The following is a 15656-nucleotide window of genomic DNA, read 5'->3' on the forward strand; positions in this document are numbered from 1 at the left end:
TTGATTAATTGATTTCACGTTCGAGGATGAACTAATATCTAAGAGGGGGAGAAATGTAATGCCCTAGATTGTATGTGGATAAAATGAAAAGATGAAGTGTTGCTTGTAGGAAGAGATCGCACCCGCGCCCCTTCTGATGCCGCACCCGCGGTGCATGGACAGAAAATTGGTCATTTTACAGTAGGGTCACCGCACCCGCGGTTGAGGGACAGAGAGTTGGGAATTAATTACAGAAATGACACCGCACCCACGGTGCTAACGTAAACGCACCCGCGGTAATGTCACCGCACCCGCAGTAATGTCACCGCACCCGCGATCTTATAGGTACCGCACCCGCGGTCGTCGAATTTCAGAAAATTAAAGGCATGCCGTGGGCACAGCGCACCCGCGGTGAAGAGTGACCGCACCCGCGGTGCTGCATGCGAGAAAGCCACCTTTGTTTCTCAAGTTGACACATGGCATGGTATATATATATAGAAATGTGCTGATTCATTTCTCTCCACTTCCATCAGCTGAGAAACGAGAGAGAGTGGGGAGAAACTTCAATTCCTTATGCTTCAAGGTTATGATTTTGAAAGAATTACAGATCCAAACTTCATTCCAAGTATAGATTCTTGCTCCTTGCATCAAGGGCTTCAAAAGGGTATATGTTTTATTAAGTTCAGCATGTTTTGAAGTTGAGCTGTTAAAGGAAATCAGATTTGGTTTCTATTTTGTGTTCTTATGATTGTTGTGAACATATAGTGGAAAAAGAGATAGAAGGAATAATACTATATGTGATTGTTATGAATTTCCAGCATGTTTGGAATTGAGATGGTGCAGATTTCAGAATAGTACATGTGATTCATGAAGATTTTGGATTATGGTTATTGATTACTGTTATATGAGTTGATCGGTATATCGAGAATCCGTCGTTATGCCGTCGAAATTGCATTGAAATGAAATATTGAATCCCATGTGTATTGAGGTATACTAGAGCTTGATAGAATGTACATTGATGATGTCATTTCAGATTTGTATTGGCGACTTTGACATCGAGACTTCGATATCGACAGAGATTGTGCGACGAAAGGTATAATGCATGTTTTGTTTGGGGAAGACACAGTTCAAATGAGATTCAATTTGAGTTTCCCAACAAAATCACATACTAGAATTATTGTTTATCTTTTGATATGATTGCGATTTGTTTATAGATTTATATTCAAATATCTTGATATGATGATGTCTTGTTTATAGATTTATATTCAAGCCTTTGAGATAGGAGAGTCATTGGCAGACTTGCCAAACTAGATGTTCGGTGGTATCGACGCTTCGGATCAGATTCACTCCGATTGTAGACATTCGATACAGACTTGACCGAAGTCTAGGAATTAGACGTACAGTTACCCCGATTGGGAGGGTAGGTGACAGACAGTGATGTCTTATTCACACCGGGATCCCTAGAGTAGAGTCGATTCGAGTCAAGACATGATTTGATTTGGGTTGCATGTTTAGATAGATTGGTTTCATAGACTATGGAGCCATTGTTATTGCTTTCATGCATGATTTATGATTTCGTATCAGCATGTATACATGTTTTATACTGGGATTTGTTCTCACCGGAGTTTCCGGCTGTTGTTATGTCTGTATGTGTGCATAACAACAGGTGGGGCAGGATCAAGGTCGCGACAGAGATGAGAGATGGACATAGCGTGGTGGTGATCACGGGCGTAGCAGACGAACTACTAGTTGTACTTTTGATATGCACTGTATTTAATTACTGGTTTGTAGAATATGAATAAAATGAAGTATGTATATTATGTTTGTTGTAATGAAATGAATATTGAATTATCTTGTGCCTGAGTTATAAACATTTGATTTAATGTTAAAAGCAAAATTTAGACCCGTATTTTTGAACAATGATCCGACTAATCCCGAAAAGAATTGAGTTAGAGCCCGGGTCCCCACAAAATGTTCCATAAGGACAAGTGAAAGTGGTTTTATCTTGGTCCTCAGGTGCAATAGTGATTTGGTTATACCCCGAATACCCATCTAGAAAACAGTAAAACTCACGCCCCGCTAGTCTCTCCAACATCTAATCAATAAATGGAAGGGGGAAGTGGTACTTACGGGTGGCATCATTCAACTTCCTATAGTCAATAAATACTCTCCACCCCGTAACACTCCGCGTATGAATAAGTTCATTCTTTTCATTAGGGATCACCGTAATCCCACCTTTCTTAGGCACAAATTGAACAGGACTTACCCATGCACTATCTGAAATAGGATAGAGAATACCTGCATCGAGAAGCTTAATAGTTTCGACCTTCACTACCACTTGCATCTTTGGATTGAGTCGTCTTTGAGGTTGCACGAGGGGTGAGTACTTTTCTTTCATCAAGATTTGTTGCATGCAGATTGATGGACTTATTCACTTGATGTCCGCAACCTTCCACGCAAATGACTTTTTGTGCGCTTTGAGAACTTGCAACAATTTTTCCTCCATGGCATATGTCAATACGGCAAAAATAATGACAGGTAAAATGTTAATCTCACCTAGGTATACGTACTTTAGGTGCGGAGGCAGTGGCTTGAGCTCAAGCATCGGTGGTTCCTCGATGCTGGACTTGGGAGGGGTCAAATCTTTTCGCTCTCCCAAATCCTCCAGTCTCATCCTCATTGGCTTTTTCCATGGATTGTTGGCATTAAAGTGTGCCACTATTTCAGCTTTCTCTTCGTCCAACTCATCTTCCTTCAATTCAGTTGTGAGGGTGGCTTCTAATGGGTCTTTCATTGAATCCTGCACAAAATTACACACAAGAGAGTCCACAACATCAATTCTAAAATAGTCATCCGTGTGCATTGTGTTTTTAAGAGCATTAAACACGTCAAAAGTAATTTCTTCCTCGCCCACTCTCAATCTCAACTTCCCTTCTTGAACATCAATCAGGACCTTGCCATTCGCAAGGAATGGTCTCCCCAGAATTAAGGGCATTTCTATGTCTTCCTCCATGTCAAGTACTACAAAATCTGCAGGAAATATGAATTTGTCCACCTTTACCAGGACGTCCTCTATGACTCCTCGCGGGTATTTGACAGATCTGTCTGCTAGTTGCAAGGACATCCTTGTTGGCTTAGGTTCTCCTAATCCGAGTTTCATGAATACAGATAATGGCATAAGATTAATACTCGCACCAAGATCACACAAAGCTTTATGAAAAATAATATCACCAATCATGCAAGGAATAGAAAAACTCTCTGGATCCTTAAGTTTCGGTGGAATCTTGTTTTACACCAAAGCAGAGCAATTTTCAGTTAGATTCACCGTCATGTGATCCCCCAATTTTCTCTTGTTTTCTAAGATGTCCTTCAGAAATTTAGCATAACTTGACATTTGCATCAGAGCATCAGCAAAGGGAATATTGATGTGCAATTTCTTGAATACTTCTAAAAACTTACCGAATTGCGCATCTAATTTCGCTTTTTTTAATGCTGCAGGAAAAGATGGAGGGATAACAATTTTTTATTGTGCAATGGGTGCTGGTGTAGAGTTAGAAGACTTACCTTTTGATGACTCAGTCTAGTTCATCCAGTACTTGATTTTTTTCTAGCCCTCTAGACTCTAAAATTTTTCCACTCTTCAACTCGATGGCCTTCACTTGCTCTTTTGGAATGGTCTATGTGTTACTTGGCAAGGTGCCCGGCTCTCTACTTGCTATCATCTTAGCTAACTGTCCAATCTGATTCTCTAGCCCCTTTATCGACGCATCTTGATTTTGGAGTCTAGTTTCGGTAGATGACATGAACTTAGACATCATCTGCTCCAAATTGTGATTTTCTTCTCTCGGAGGGTCAGATCTGTACATTGGTTGTTTCACATATGGTTTTCCTCCCTGTGGTCGATTCTGACTTTTTTGGCTACCCCATGAGAAGTTGGGATGTTGCCTCCATCAAGGATTATATGTATTCGAATACGGGTCATTCTTTGGACGGTTTTGGACTCCTACTTGATTCTATGGTGCTCCTTCTTGCACATAAAAGGACCAATGTCTTGACAGTCCTTAATATAGTGTTCTCCTCCGCATTTTTCACAAAATATCTCTTGCAGACGCATAGCCATGCCACCCATATTCAAACCATCCAATTTCCTGTTCAAGACATCAAGTTGTGCAGTAATAGCAGAAAGGTCAGTTACCTGGTGAACTCCTGCACTTCTTCGCTGGTTGTTCCTTTCAGATTGAGGATGATAGCTGCTAGCAGCCATTTCCTCCAGTAACTCATATCCTTCCTCAGCAATTTTTCTCTAGAGGTTTTCACAAGCAGCAACATCTATCATAGTACAATTAGGAGTAAGCAAGCCATAGTAAAAGGTTTGAACAACTAACCCAAGTGGCTGTTCGTGATGAGGGCATCTTCGTAATAGATCTTTGAAACGCTTCCATGCTTCATATAACGACTCCTGCTCGAATTGAGCAAATGTAGTGATGTTTGCCCGCAACTTCATGGTCTTAGATGGAGAGAAGTATTTAATGAGAAACGCTTTCGCCATGTCCTCCCATGTGGTAATCGAACCTACAGGCAAACAATTTAACCATGATTTAGCTTTGTCACGTAAGGAGAAAGGAAATAAACGCAATCTAACAGCATCATCAGAAATTCCATTAAATTTAAAAGTATCACAAATTACAAGAAAATCTGCGATGTGCGTGTTTGGGTCATCTATTGCAGATCCTCCAAACTGAACTGTATTTTGAATCATCTGAATTATAGCTGGCTTGATTTCAAAGTGGTTTGCCTGCACAATAGGCCTCATAATTCTGGGGCGTGCTCCATCCAAAGAAGGTTGGGCATACTCTAGCATCGGTATGCGGCGTGACATCTCAACATATCTATCATCATGGTGTTCCTCCTCATGCTCGTGCTCGTGCCTCTCCATCAGTTCCTTTAGTCTCTACTGCTGTCTTCTCCTGCGGAAAGTTCTTTCAATTTCAGGGTCGAACTGCTTAAGCTCCACGTCAAGTGACTTTGGCATGCACTGGGAGAGATATATGTAATAGAATATGGAGTGTTAACTTAATAAAAATGAAACAATGCTAGAGTAAATAACTAAAAATAAAATTGTGAATTAACAGTCCCCGGTAACGGCACCAAAAACTTGATCGAGCAAAACTTGCACTGTAGAATCCTCAATAAAAATATGGTTTGTATGCTCGAAAATTAATCGCAAGTGTACGATGTCAAGTAATAGTATAATGTACGTGAGTACAAGTATCGTTCCACTGAAGACTATATTTTACAATTATTAATTTCAATTATCAAATCTTTAGCAACGAAATTTGAAGGGTTGTTTATTACTACTATGCTGAAATAAAAATGCAAATAAAAAGATCCAGGAATTAAATAATGAGATATAATATCAAGAATGGTTAATTAAAATTCAGTGAGAAATGAATTTTTTGGGAATTTCAGTTCACCTACCCTTCATTAATTTATCAATTCGTTCGACAGTGATTTACGCTTCCGACAGGATTTCTTATTCAATTGAACACACTCTCTCGAGCTATGCAAAACTAATTCTGCTCAGTGAAGTAATTAAAAGTCTTTAATTATTTATCAAGAGTGAATCACATATCGATCTATGAAATCCCCTAGTTTTCGTCCGAATGAACTATGATTATCGGCACGTATCCAATTTCATATGTCTATGTAAATTGTAGATCCATGAACTATACTACTCGATCCTATCACAAGCTATTCTATCAAACTCACTCACGATATGAGACTATTATTAAAGTTAGCTAGGCTTTAATAATCGTAATAAACACAGTAGCATAATCCAGAATAAACCAACAGTTGAAATACGACTTAACTAAATCAATTTCGGGGTAAGATCCCCTTAAATCCCAACAAATATTTTAGTTTAGCTACTCGAATTCATAATAAACATAAACACAACAATGTTTAAAAGATAAAAACTAAATTAGAAATACTACATTTGATGAAAAATTCAAAGACGATGCCCGGAAATCTTCGAATCTTCAATCCAAGCGCGAAAATCCTCTCCAAGGCTTGTGGTGGCTGCTCACTGATCCTCAATTTCGTGCCTAGGTTTTCTCCTTTAGCCATCCACCTTCCAAATTGAATAAAATCCAAATAGAAAACTTTTCTATTTTAATTTGCGCCAGGGCGGTCAAGTTTACCCGCCCCAGCGCGCGATCTGCTGTACTACTGGTGTCTTCCACAGCCTCTCGCGCTGGGGCGGTCAAGTTTGACCATCCTAGCGCGAGGTCTTCTGTTCTTTTTTTCTTCGGCCTCTTGCGCTGGGGCGGTGACCGCCTAACGCGACATCTTCTGTCCCCAGCCCTAGCGCGACATCTTCTGTCCCCAGCCTTCTCTTCCAATTGATTTTTCTCCATTTTTCTGCACATTAACATACTTAAGTGAGCGTTGATCAAATGAAAAAAAATAAGAAGAAATAGACAGAATGTAGACTCTAAATAACCTAGAACGATGCAAACTACGACTCACATAATGTATTAAAACACGTAAATATTACCTCTATCAGCAAGGTTTACAAAAACCAGTTACTTACAGAACTAGTTTGGGCTTTAACAGTCATGATGAAACCACTGCAAGTGATACAACGCCAAAGTTGAATGAGCAAAAAGGGAAATAAATTAATTTTGTGAAATCAACTGTGGTACAAGAAATCTTTGAACCAAGTAAACCTATTATCCAACCGATTGAAAATACTAACAAGGCAAAACGGTATGGAATTGGATATAGTCCTGAGAGTCTAACTGATTCAATAAGCTGTTTACCTAAACGGTTCAGCTACAAAAATAAGCACACTAGGAATGACTATTACAATTATTACAACTGTAAGCCATTTCAGAAGAGATATCGGAAGAACAATCAGTTGAAAAAGTTAAAAAAATCATATTGTTTCTTCTGCACACAACGCACCAAACACACACAAGTCGAGAAAAATCATTTGGAACACAGCAACTGGAAAGTTAGTTAGACTGATCCAAGTCTGGGTTCCTAAAGGACTAATCAGTTTAGGACCCAAGTAGATGTGGGTACCAAAATCATTTATTGTGTATGATTGCAGGTGACAGTTATAACAAAAGAATCAATTTGGTACTTGGACAATGGATACTCATGACACATGACATGGGATGCTGACTTGCTATCCCAACTGATCAAATATTCTGGTTCAAACATCAGTTTTGGAGACAATTCTTAAGGTATAACTGTGGATAAGGGTAAGCTTATCCATGATAACATTATTATTAATGATGTCTTATTGGTTGATAATTTGAAGTATAACTTGATTAGCATCAGTCAGTTATGCGACAATAATTTTTAGTTTTGTTGAACAAACAAATGTGCACAGTTAAGAACTCAACTGATGAGATTATTATAACTGGCAATCGTTGTGGTAACACCTACAATGTGAGTTGGACTAATCAACTTGATGCACCAGTTTGTTTTATAGCTTCAAAATCTTCTAAAAACTGGTTGTGGCATAAAGGTTGAACCACTTGAATTTCAAATTCATAGCTCATCTGAGTAACCATGATCTTGTAATTGGTCTTCCTAAAATAGATTTTTCAAAAGACAAAACTTGTTCAGCATGTCAGTTTGGTAAAAAAGTAAGAACTTCATTTAAAAACAATGGTAGTAAATCTTCTTCCAGATGCTTAGAACAGTTGCATATGGATTTTTTGGTCTTATATCAGTCATGGGTTTAAGGGGAATGAAATATACCTTTGTAATCGTTGATGATTTTTCAAGATTTACTTGGGTTATCTTTCTCAACTCAAAAGACCAAACTGTTGCACAACTGATTAAGCTTTTCAAAAGATTATTAAATGAAAAATCAGTTGGAATTGACAGAATAAGGTTTGATCGAAGAACTGAATCTGTCAATCAAAATCTTTCTCAATTTTTAGAAAATAATGGAATTAAGCATGAGATCTCAGCAGCTAGAACACCTCAGCAAAATGGTGTAGCTGAAAGAAGAAATTGTGCACTTAAAGAAGCAGCTAGAACGATGTTTGCTGATTCCGGTATATCTCAAATATGGTTCAGTTGTGCACAACAAAGCAAGACTGGTAGAACAAAGATATAGGCAAAAAGAAAGAATTGATTATGACGAGACATATGCACTAGTTGTACGACTAGAAGCAATCAGAATATTTCTCGCCTATGCTTCTTTTAAAGATTTTAAAGTATACCAGATGGATGTAAAGAGTGCATTCTTAAATGATCCGTTGCAGGAAGAAGTGTATGTTGAACAACCACCAGGTTTTGTAAATCACTCTTTTCCTAATCATGTTTATCACTTGAACAAAGCGTTGTTTGCTCTTAAACAAGCTCTCAGAGCTTGGTATGAGACTTTATCAAAAATTTAATTGATCATGATTTCATTGTTGGATCAGTTGATAAGACTTTGTTCAAATTTTCAAAGAAAGTTCATATTTTACTTGTGCAAATTTATGTTGATGAAATTATTTTTGGGTCAATTAATCCCAAATTATGTGAGAAAATTGCCAAGTTAATGCAGGATAAATTTGAGATGAGCGTGATGGATGAACTGACATTCTTTCTTGGTCTACAAGTGAAGCAACTGGAAACTGGTACATTTATCAGTTAGATATATGAAGGAATTGCTTAAGAAATTTGGCATGGAGACATGTCCAGCTGCAACTACTCCCATGAGTTCATCGATTAAATTAGATAAAGATGAAAGGTGAATATCAGTTAAGATGACACTTTACAGAGGTTTAATAGGTTCTTTACTTTACCCAATTGCTAGCCATCCTGATATTGTATTTGTTGTTTGCATATGTGCTATATTTCAAGCTAATCCTAAACAATCGCATTATTCAGCTGCCAAACGAATTTTAAAATATCTTAAAGGCACACAAAATGTGGGATTATGGTATGCTAAGGACTCATCTTTCAATTTAGTTGGATATTCAGATGCAAATTATGCAGGATGTAAGATTGATCATAAAAGCACCAGTGGATCATGTCAGTTTCTAGGAGACATGCTGATTTCATGGTTCAGCAAGAAGCAAACATCCATATCAACTTCCACAACTGAAGCAGAATACCTAGATGCTGGAAGCTGCTGTGCCCAACTGTTCTAGATTGAGCAACAACTGAAAGACTATGAAGTCATTGCAGAAGAATCACCAATCTTATGTGATAATACAAGCAAAATTGCGATTACATACAATCCAGTTCTTCATTCCAGGACCAAACATATTGATGTCAGACATCACTTCATCAGAGATCATGTGCTCAAGAATGAAATCAAGCTGGAGTACATATCAACTGAACAACAAGCAGCTGACATCTTTACCAAGCCACTTCCCGAGACTAAGTTTTATTATTTTCGCAATATTATTGGTTTAATTTATTTGTCTTAATCTTATTTGCATTATTTTATGTCAGTTAGTGTTGATAGTCAGTTGTTATCAGTTAGTTTGCAGAGAGAACATAGCAATTAAAATTAATGAATAAAAATGAATCAAAATAGAAATTTCATTGATAAAACATATCTGCTATTACACAATTTAGTTCTATTTATGTTGTATTTAGCCAGGAGGACATCCAACTTGATAATTCTTCGAAGGAAGTTCCCTTGAAGTCCTCTGAGATGGCTATTTTCTCCAGAACTCTTTGCTCTTTTGTGAGGCCCGGGGCCGAAGATGGCGGGGGGTGATCACCGTTACCATGAGGTTGCACGGACAATGAGCGGCTCCTGGCAGGCTTCTAGGCGGAGAGAACATGAATGAACCGATCTTACACCAGAAGGAGAGGGATTCCGAAACTGTTCAGGTATGGGACTGTGCAGTTGAGGAGGGCTTAAAAGATCTGATATGTACTACTCATAAAAAGAAGGTGCATCTTCTTTTCGGTAGCTCATCACATAAGAACTCCAAAGTTAAGCGTGCTTGACTTGGGGAAAATTTGGGATGGATGACCCCCTGGAAAGTTTCTCAGAGTGCGTGTGAGTGAGGACATAAGCACGCTGGAAAGACCCGTCTTGATACAGTGAGGACAGTCGTCGAATCTGGGGCGTAACATCTTTGATGAGCATCAGGTAGTATAGTCCTTCATCAGTTGCGAGATCTGAAGTATGAACTACGGAGAGTCGTCGCTTATACTTGATCTCAGATGCCAATTGTTCTCTTGTGGCAACTCGTCTCTCCTGTTGGATAGACTGCAGCTTTTGAACTTTTGTTCAGGTGGATGATATCTCCCAGCTCCATGATTCAAATGACAATCCGCCAACTTCACTGATCAGAAAACTCAATTTTGAACAAGTCGTATTTCATGTCAGTTGAGCAAAATCGGATGTTATCATGGTCTAACGTATCGCTGAATTATCGAATTGGTTGCACAAAAACAGCAATCAGTTGGGTTTGAGCAGTTGCGGTATTTTGGTCATATCTCTCAGCTCGGTTATCGAAATGAAGCGATTCAGCATGTGTTGGAAAGATAAGACGATGATCTACAAATCATATTCCAAATTCAAAGTCTGAATCGGAGCTTAAGATGCTGATAAATGACGATGAAACTACTGGTTCTGAACAAACTGAAATCAGCTAGGCTGATCTCAGCACACCAGCTGAAACTTAACCAGACCAACTGAACTGAACCAGCTGCTGACCAACTGAACCAGTTGAACTGAACCAACTGCTGATCAACTGAACTGAACCAGCTGAACTGAACTGAACCAGCTGAACTGAACTGAACCAGCTGCTGACCAACTGAACTGAACCAGCTGCTGACCGGTTGAACTGAACGACCAGTTGAGTTGACCATATTTAACAAGTCGGGAAAAAGTCCAGCAAGACGAATTTGACCGTTGCAATAGCAGAAACAGTACAGAAACTTTCCGAAAGATCATATTCTTGTATCTAACATATATATCATTGTTGGAGCTTATAAATACAATATCTAGAAGATCAAACAAGAGCTTTTGAAGAGGATTCAAAGCATGGGCAGTTAGCATGAAGAAATCAGCTAGTTGAGAGCACAAGCCTTTGTCTGAGGATACATTTGAGATGTACACTGTAAAGGATAAATTTCTCACACACAATCACTCACACATATACAAGAGAATTGAACTTCAAATATTAGTTGAGTGAGTCTTGCATAAAGACAATAAACTTGTGTGTGTAGCTTTTGCATATGTGACATTAAACAATATGCTAATTGTGAGATTTTGCCTACAATCTTGACTGCTAGGAGTTCAGTTAGGCAGTAGCTTAAGTCCTAGCTGAATGGGTTTGTACAAAGAATTGTATAAATCAAAGTCTTCTAGTGAATCCTTCCCAAGGGGAAGAAAGAGTGACGTATGAGCATTTGAAGTCTCCGAACATCCATAAACAAATTCGTGTCTATTTGTTTATTGTATTTACTTATCATTTTCATAGTTTTAAAGAGGCATTATTGAAGCATTTTATGTGTTCTTCAAATACCAAATTATTGCATATCAAGTGTTTGATAAAATGCTTCAACCAAATTATTTTTTACTCATTCAACTTGCATATATTTTAAATGTTTTACAAAATATTTAATCGATTTCTATGAAGGATTATTTTGAGTATTTTTCGCTTGATTTTTTGAAACCAAACTCGATTTAATTAATTGGTGCTCAGTATTTCAAGAACCGAGCTATTGTAGCTCAACGATGATCCCCCTAAACCATCCTATCAAAGTGTATTACCGAGGATAGAAGTCGATCAGTAAATTTTGGTGCTAAGGTTTCTTAAGTTGAACTGCATAAATGCTAATATGATAGGTCGATGAACATTATGGTTATTGCATAAGAAAAGTAAAGTGCGACAAGTTTGGACATCAGTTTCTAGTATGATGAATTGCTAGAAAAGTCAAAATTCGAGGTCACAGTAGAATAAAACTAAGTCACCTTAAGTCGTTTTAAGTGGCGATTCGCAATCGAGGATATTGGTAGGAAATTTAATTGGAATTGAGGAGACATAAGGACAACTTAACACTTATTTTATCATAGTAGCGCAACGGAAGCGTGAATTATTGGGTACTAGAATTAAGAGTCTAAAATTTTTTATTATCGAGGATAAGCGAATTTCAGGGACGAAATTCAATTTAAGGGGGATAGATTGTAACCTCTCGAAAATTTGAAGGTTCACGTAAACCACACGCATGCAAGTTACCAATTTCTTATGGATTTTAATTAAATTATTTTAATGCATTAAATGCTTGTTTATTTCATGAATTGATGTTTTAATTCATGATTTACTTAAAGTTTCATCATGCATTAGGATTTTAAGTTGCAATTCGCGCTCGAACAAGGAACGTAGACCGGGGATTTTCTGGAAAAATATTTTTATTGAACGATTAATTTAATTTATTAATATAAGGTGTTTTAAGTGTATTTTTCAAGAATTGGGATTTCTTGGGTATTTTTACCCACCGGAGCATATTTTTATCCGGTACGCAAATTTTATCAAATCAGGGGGACTTTTTGAGGTTCGGGCAAACATTTTCAAAAACTCACCTAAACGATATATTTTTCGGGAGTGCGTTTGGACTTATTAGGTTTATTTTTAAGCTTGATGGGCTCAAAACCTTTTTAATCCTCTTTAAATCCCAACTAGGGCCCATTATCACTTGATTACTTATTTAAATAATGTATTAAGCTAACCCTAAACCTAATTCCCACATAACAGCCGCCCCTCCCTCTCCATTCAGAAGTTCCCCTTTGGTTTTGGCAAAGAAAAATACAGCAACCCTCATTGCTCCATTTTCCTTCAAGAAAAGATCATCCCTGCTTCTCCGGTGACTCCCCGACGCGCATTCCTTCAAGTTTTCTTGCATAAAATTGCAAAGGCACGCATGTATCTTCGTTTTCTCTTCATTCACGCCAATATTATTGTTGATATATATATGAATGCATGAGGATTTATTTCGGCTAGTTGAAGCTTTGGTTTTATGCAAGAATTGACATGAATGTGCATTCCTTTTGTTGAAAACTCACGTGTTCTTGTATATTTGCAAGGGGCTGCTGGTTTTTGTGTTTCTAAGGGCTGTACACGATGGTGAGAGGGTGTCAATAGGCTGGAGTCGATGGTTAGATGGGTTAAGTCGAGGGTCGATCGGTTTTTTTGTTGAAGTTTGTCACAAAACCCGTCACCCTCTATTATTTCGAATTCTGCGACTTATATGTTGGTTTTCTAGAAATTTGTTCAACATGTGTTTTGTAGTAATTTGTGTTATCTTTGATTCGATAGAAAATTCATAATTTTTTGATAAGAAACGTGGGAGATATGATTTTTATTGTAAAACCGCACAAGTTATGAAATTTCGGTGTCACAAAACCTGTCACCCTCTGTTATTTTGAATTCTGCAACTTATAAGTTGGTTTTAGAGAAATTTGTTCAACATATTATTTGTAACACTCTTTGTTATCTTCGATTCGTTAGCAAATTCGTCATTTTTTGATAAGAAACGAGGGAGATATGATTTTTATCATAAAATCGCATAAGCGGCAAAAATTCTGCGTCACAAAACCCGTCACTCTCTGTTATTTCAAATTCTGCGACTTATAGGTTGGTTTCCTGAAAATAATTTCAACATATTATTTGTAGTACTCTGGGTTATCTTCAATTCAATAGCGAATTTGTAATTTTTTGATTAGAAATGAAGGAGATATGATTTATATCGTAAACTCGCTCCAGCTATGAAAATTTGTGCATTGTTTTTCACGTTTTCTCAAGTTGCGAGGTTAGGCTCGGCCAAGGAGGGCTGAACCAGGCCCTGATGTGGTCCAGGAGGGTCTAGAGGTGGTCTAGGAAGTTTTGGTTCAAGGCTTGGTCGGGTTGGCTAGGTCTAGGATCGAGTTTTGGAAAGTTGGTGCATTAGAGTTTTTGGTTTTTTTGTGCGTCACAATTTCCAGCAGCATTCGTTTTTAATTTGGGGGTCATGAGGGGTATGGAATTATTATTTTAGGGTTGTTCAAGTAGAGTTAAGTCGTGATTTTAAGTTGGGAACGAACTTGTTAAGTTTCGGGTCGATTCGGGTTAAAACCAGTATCCCGGTCCAAGTTTTAAAACTAATCGATTAAGTTTTGAAACGAGCTCGATTTTATGTCTAAGAAACACTTTTAATATGTTTTGGGATGTTTTAAGGAGTTTGATAAGCTTCGGTCAAGATTTAGAGGTCCAAGAGTAAAATGGTCATTTTTGGTTTCCAAGGGCAAAATGGTCATTTTGCACCCGGGGTGAGATTTTAGTCCTGGCAGCGCCCTGAGCATATATATATATATATACATATATATATTTATTATATGTGTGTATATATATATATATCATGTTTTAAACGTTTATGCATCATATTTATGATTTTTTATGTAATTAAGAAAAATATGGTGCATGTTTGGTTTCAAGAAAAAATTTACGTATATGCATGTTTTTATTAAGTGGTGAACATGATGACACGTTTTGAAGGATTGGATTTGTTTGTGACTAACACGATTATATGAGATATTATGAGCTAAGGCCAAGGCTCATTGGACGGGTAATGATGTCGCTGATGTCCCCGCCGCCGGGTACCGCGGTTTATAGATGGATCCATCGAATAGAGCTGATACGATAGAGATGATTCGAAAGTCACAACTAATGAACTGAATTCAATAAAAAGGAAATGTATACGTATATGATGATATGTTGAGACATGTTTTGTCAGGTTATGATTTTATATGACACATTTACGTTCATGCTTTTAAGTTCATGAAATGTGTGTTGATTACGGTATTTTTCACTGTATATGTATTTGTTATTGACGGTGCATGTGTGTCGAGTCTTTAGACTTACTAGGCGTGTTTGATGTAGATGAGCACTTAGCTGATGAGACTGGAGGTGCCGAACACTGAGTAGGTAAGGCTGGGTGGGCGCGCACGACCCGAGGACCACACTTTTCCGCACATCACGATTTCATGAGCTTTGAGTAGACATTATTGATTTTACACGTTTTTATGTTACGCTGTTGATTTTCAGGATTTTACTTGTTTTGTTTTATTCATGCATGAATGAGGCCCGAGTTGGCAATTTTTACATTACAGTATTTTTTTTGTCGATTGTTTACGATAAATTTTTAAATGACTTATTTCTCAGCAAGGTTGCATGCATGCAAAATTATTTAAATATTTATTTTTGATAATGTGAGCCTTTTAAAAAAATAAAAAAATATTTTCCAAATTTTAAAATGAGCAGACGTTTCACTATAACCCTACACACATTTTTACTCAACCGCTAGAATTTCTGGACAAACACACGGGTAAGTCCTTTAGGGTGATTCAAGTGTGGATCCTGAAAAAATTAATCCAATCTGGACCCAAATAAATATGGGTACCAAAAATTTTCTTTTGTTGTTTGTCGACATGTACAAAAGACAAAAAATGTCGAGGAGTCAACCTGGTACCTTGACAGTGAATGCTCAAATCATATGACTGGAAACTAAAAATTACTGTCATAAATAATTGAATGTAAATTACAAAAATCACATTTGGTGATAATTCTAAAGGTAAAATCCTGGGTAAATGTAAGATTAGTCATAGTAAAGTCATCATTAAAGATGTTTTATTAGTTGAAAATTTGTGTTATAATTTAATTAGC

General features: G+C 37.4%; 1 non-coding gene across 1 annotated transcript; it reads left to right on the forward strand.

The window, feature by feature from the left end:
- The first annotated feature begins 4373 nt into the window (after positions 1-4373).
- On the forward strand, positions 4374-4479 carry LOC142530259 (small nucleolar RNA R71). The gene has a single exon (XR_012816099.1). It is a non-coding gene; the product is annotated as a small nucleolar RNA R71 (small nucleolar RNA).
- Positions 4480-15656: the final 11177 nt, after the last annotated feature.

This window comes from Primulina tabacum, chromosome 16 (genome assembly GCF_025594145.1).
Source record: "Primulina tabacum isolate GXHZ01 chromosome 16, ASM2559414v2, whole genome shotgun sequence".
NCBI classification, from domain to species: domain Eukaryota; kingdom Viridiplantae; phylum Streptophyta; class Magnoliopsida; order Lamiales; family Gesneriaceae; genus Primulina; species Primulina tabacum.